We start from the raw sequence: 5,780 nt of genomic DNA, 5'->3' as shown, positions 1-5,780 counted from the left end.
TATATATAGTCAGCTGATAAGTGGTGTCTGGCAGAAATACATCTGATGAAATGTAGCTCTGAGACAGATTATTGGGCTTCATGTAACGCAAGCAAATCAAGTGAAATCAGATCTATTTCATTAGCCAAACTGATCACGCCTTTAATTGTTGTCATTGTTTGCTGTCAAGGAAAATCTGCAGCCCAAAAACAGGTACTGGGACATTCCTGCTTACTGTTGCCTCCACAGGTTCTGCCACGTGTAATTATACCTTTACTAACATAAACCTAAATATCATGAGAAGCTTGGTCAGGTTGGTATTAACACGGGGCTAAAGACAGTCAAACAGACAGACAGGCAGACAGACAGGCACTGCTGTAATTTAACACAGATTTGATTTGCTACTGAACACACACTGATACAAAGTTACACATAAATATATGTTTTGAAGCCTGTTTCCTTAGCCTCCAAGCCATTGTTAATGTTTTTAATGTATTTTTTTATGTAATATTTTTTTATGTAATAAAAAAATCGGGTATACGGTAATACCCATCTGATATTGGATGATAAAAATGTAACATTTGATCAGCTGAAGAAAGTTACAACATTAGTTGAATTGAACTAATGTCCTTGATTTATTCTGCCAGAGATTACTGTTTTTGGTGCATTATTTCACCTTAATTTTCTGTATAAAGTGAAATTTTGATATTCACATATTAGATTAGCAAAAAAATCAAATAAGATTTATTTTATTTTAAAAACAGAAAATGAATTGCTCTTTATTTTAGAGTCGGCTGGAAAGACCTTCTTGGTGCCTGTATTTACTGATTTGCTACAGTTACAAATGTTACTGAAAAGATCCTCTCGGACATTTCCATTCTGTTCTGACAATAAAGAGGATCGCCTGAATGTAAACACAGTTTTTCTATGGTGTCTGACGACACAGACAACAGATCCAGACAGTTCTTACCTTCTTATTTGAAGCAGTGCAAACTCATATCTGTTGTGGCAGTGACGCTACAACAACCTTCAATCCACTGTTTCACCATATTAAGGATTTTACAATAAGATGGCTGCTCGCTTGTTGGTTTCATGTTTTCTGCTCATAATAAGAAGAGTTCAAATCAATTCAGTTTATTKATAAAGCGCCAAGCCACAGCAAACATCATCTCAGGGCACTGTACAAAAAAACAATCAATCTAAGGAAGCCAGCAAATTGTGTTGAATCACGTCATCACTGTCTCTCATCCTTAGTAACACATTGGCGACAGTGGAGAGGAAAATCTTCCTTTTAACAGGAAGAAACCTCCAGCAGAACCAGGCTTATGACAGACAGCCATCTGCCTTAACCGGCTGGGTTTAGGAGGACAGGAAAGAGACAAAGACAAACACAGAAGGACAGGGAGTTCCCCTTTGTCATCACTTCTGGTTGTACCTTCTGCACCAAGTTCAGAACAAAATATTACCAGTTATGTGACAGAATAAGTACAATCATCTGTCATATGCCAACATTTATTTTTAAGATATTTTCTTTCAATGTTTCTATTTGTAGGGAATGTATGTCCAGGCTCACCTGATATGTTTTAACCATTAATTCTGTAGTAAAGGACACAATCAATTAACAATATCATTATGTCATTATGTAGCAATGTGTCTGTTAAATTTATGATTGGTGGTTCATAATTTTTTGTTTGATTAATTCTAATATTCTTAACAGTATGTCATTATACTGTATGAATGTAAATTTTATTGAAAATATTCACCAACTAGTTCTAGCCAAATCTAGTTATTTTGTAAAAATAAAAAGTTGTTATGTTCTTCGATTGACACAGTTAGTGTATTTCTCCTGTTTTGTTGCTGTTATTACTTCTTGTCTCTAGAGGGCGCTGCTGTGGCAGTGTAGGAGAGAGTAAACTGTGTTGAAAAAAATAACAGTAAGACACAATAGATATGAGACAACACGTGTTCTCTTGTGGTGTCTGGCATAATGGCACAGTTACTGTAATAAAGTTAATGTTTAACCGTCGTATCCTGTTTCATTATAACCAACACGAAACAGGAGACAAGAAGCAGCATTTTCTTTACCACGTGCAACAACTTTCTTGAATAACGTTGGTGGACATCCAATTTTATTTACAAAATAGCAGAAACGAATGGCTGGAGTCAATGTGCTGTGCCATTTTATTACATCGCAGGGGTCCAGAAGGACAGAGTCAGTTTTACACACTACCAGAACTACATTTGATGAAACCATGGTTGCATTTTAAAGACAATGTATTGGGCTGCAGTCACACTTTTAGACACCATGTGCAATTTGTCGATGAAACTGTGAGCCAGTGTGCTGCCGAGCTCTAAGCTTTAGCTGCACCATGTGGTTTTGGACTAATGGAAAGTCAACTTATGAGCTGGAAAAAGCTTTAACCATTGCATGTTAAGTTGAAGCAGCAGTTAAAAAAGCTTCACTGCTCTCAGCTGTGATTCCAGTCCTGTCTGTACCMGAACAGAATATACAGTAGATGCTTATTTTCATGTAGACTTCCACCCCTTGTTCATCACAAACATGCAAGTCATACACAGTAACGTCGCTGCTTCAAATATGGATCAGATGAACATCTAGCAAACAATAAAAATCGTCCTGTTGCTAAAATAAAAAGTGTTGGCGCGAGAAAAAGAGACATGTTGACAAGTCACCTGTGGCTGTATAAAGAAGTGATTGTTCCTGAGTGAGCAGCACTGTGTGTTAATGATGTTACACAGCTTCTTGATAAAATCACATGTAAAATGAACACGGACGCACCACAAGGACACTCCCAGATTCTGGAATTAATCATATACACTGGACCTTCTGTACAGATTTTACCAGTGACAGTCTACAAGAAACATTTTCACAAAGCCTAATGACAGAGCACAAAGTTAAAATAGAAAAATGTTTAAAAAAAAACAAACAAACAAGTACACATGAAATGCATTTTTTGCTCGAAGCCTGTTCTCAAAGAATTGCCGTATTCCGGTCGATTCCACTGTTCCTTTTCTGCTCCTTCTGAACTTTCTCCCATTGACAGGGATTTCTCTGGTAGAATTTCAACCAGGCCAATCAGTGAACAGGAGGAGGAGCTGTGAACAATGACATCAATTTTCTGTGCTGTTTTAGTTTGCCTGTAGTTTAACAATGGCAACAGAGGAAAGTGAACAGCCATCTCGTTTGGGTCAATACTTCTCTCTTCATAGTAGGGGACAGTTGTTTACAGCACACACAATTTCCAATTAGCTTCTTAGCATAGCTTCCTTTACGGTCGAGTTTGTGTACTACATCACGGCCAGACAATAGCAATTGGGTAAATCAGATCCGATCATTTTAAACTTCAACAGAATTTACGACTCCAACAAACAATTGTTTCTCAATGGCGAAGAGATCAGATCCTCTGAAAACAAAGTTCAGGAACTATTATAATTAAATATGGTAGAAAAAAACATCAAAAAGCAGATTTGTTTTCTCTTATATTTAAAAGAGGCATAAAGGTAGCTAGGCCTGTTATAGGTAACCCTCTTTTTTAGGAAATATACCGGCAGATTGTTGTGAGGTTGGTGAAAAAAATGCTTAAATGTAATTTCATTGGTCTCTGTACAATGACAATCAATCAATCAATCAATCAATCAATCAATCAATCAATCAATCAATCAATCAATCAATCAATCAATCAAAACTCAGTGTCACATGTCAAAAGTCAGCTAAGAGTAACTGGCACAGCTGAGTGTCAACAAAAACTAGCTTTAAAAGAATCCTGGTTCCAAACAACTTAATAAACATACAGTATAAAACAAACCTAGGCAACCATAAAGGACTTTAGTACTGTGGTATTCCTTGGAGGTTTTCACATTGTCTGACAACTTGGACACCAAAGTTTTCTATTAGAGCTTAGACCCCTTCATGGTCCATCCAAACCTGCAAAATCAGTTATAGACAATTTTAACGATGGCTAAATGGCCCAAAACTCATAGATGTAAATATCACAGACATTGTGCATGTAGGAACTTGTGTGCTGAAAAGTGTGGTGTTCTATCCATCACAGATTAGGGACCAAAGTAAAGGCAGACATCAGACTGAGCACTCCAGCAGGAAGAAGCCCATGCTGTGAGGTGTACAGCAGTGAGAGGGTTTTCTCAGGAGCTCTGCACCGTGTGTCTCACAGGATATGAAAGGTGTGTGCGTGACCACACGTGGATTAGTCGGCTGCCGGTCCTACACATTCTCACTCCCAAGTCGTCACATATTGACGCTTAAGGTAAGGTTCCCTCTGCGTCTTATTTTGACGCATCAGGTACCCCCCTCGCGTCAGTCCTTGACGCCCGCGGCTTTTCCGGGTTGCGCCACCAGGGGTCTTTGCGTCGGGGGTCTGAGGTTAACATGAGGGATCAGGATTAATGGTTAAGTTTAGGTACTGGGATCAGGGGTAGGATGTCCATGGTGAATATTAGGTCATTTTAGGCTTCAGAACATGTTCACGTGAATTTCGTACATTTTCTAAAAATGGTTAATTTTAGCTACTACGGTCAGGGACAGGATGTCTAAAGTGAACAAAGGTAATTTCAGGCTTTGGAACGGTCGTTTTTGCGCATTTTCTACACTTTCTGAAAATATGACAACAGCTTCCGCCCCATCTCGTCAGTAACTGACGTGACGGGGGTACCCTGCGCGTCAAAATCGGACGTAGAGGGAACCTTGCCAAAGCGTCACTATGTGACGACTTGGGAGTGAGAATGGGTTCGCCGGTCAACCATTCTGCGCCCTTTAGTGTTTGGGCTACCACACTGAATATGAGCCCAAGATCTGTAAAACTGAAACTCATTTTTGTGTTTGCTAAGATTAGTTGATGTAGCCTACGAGGCTGACGTTCAGCCCATGTAGGCTTTGTGACACATGTAGGCTTCTGCTGCTCTGTGTTACTTTGCACCTATTAAAACCTGAAAAATAAAAAGTCTGTGTTGTGTCAGGAGAGGACTGTTTAATAATGCCTTACCTGAAATATGATAGGTACATGTGTGTATTTGTATACTCTGTATACACAAGCAGTGCCTGTCAGTAGTGGAACAATCCTAATCCCTAAAGAATGAACTACAACACCTGTGTGTACACTGAGAGTAGAAAATGATCCGTTCATTAGTGTTTGCCTTTTGTGGTGGTCATGGATTGTGGTGGCAGTGGTTTTATTTGTAGTGTGCCCTTCCACAAATACATTGCATTATTAGTCAGGAAGCATGGTTGTTCACTGAAAAAGTACTGAATTTAACAAAGTGGTGACACCAAGGCTGCATTTGAATTACTGTTGAAGAATTTATCATGATGCATGTTATAGTTCATTTTTTTGTCTCGCTAAAAATACTGAATGTTTTCAGCATTTTTTTTTCTTTTTGGAAACACGCTGTTTATGATCTTTCATGTCATATCATTTGAATGATATGGAGCTTGTTTTATTTTTCCTGAATTAAGTGGATTATTTGCTTGTGTTGGTTCTGACCTAAGTATTGCAGACTGTAGCTTAATACCACAGGGGGGTCAGTATCTGTTGATTCCCTTTGCTTGTTTTGATACTGTTATTGGTCTGTCCGTCCGTCTGTTTTCTGCTGCTTATACGGGGTCAGGTCACGGGGGCAGCAGCCTAAGCACAGAGACCCAGACTTCCCTCTCCCCAGCCGCTTGGGCCAGCTSATCCGGGGTAATCCCAAGGCGTTCCCAGGCCAGCCGAGAAACATAGTCCCTCCAGTGTGTCCTGGGTCTTCCTCTGGGTCTCCTCCCAGTGGGA

General features: G+C 39.4%; 1 protein-coding gene across 1 annotated transcript in view; it reads left to right on the top strand.

The window, feature by feature from the left end:
- Positions 1–5,780, top strand: part of LOC106525247 (homeobox protein Dlx4a) — a 20,349-nt gene that overhangs the window by 5,226 nt on the left and 9,343 nt on the right. The window lies entirely within an intron of this gene.

Source organism: Austrofundulus limnaeus, unplaced genomic scaffold, assembly GCF_001266775.1.
Source record: "Austrofundulus limnaeus strain Quisiro unplaced genomic scaffold, Austrofundulus_limnaeus-1.0 Scaffold220, whole genome shotgun sequence".
NCBI lineage: Eukaryota > Metazoa > Chordata > Actinopteri > Cyprinodontiformes > Rivulidae > Austrofundulus > Austrofundulus limnaeus.
This window is presented reverse-complemented; position numbering and strand designations above follow the sequence as displayed.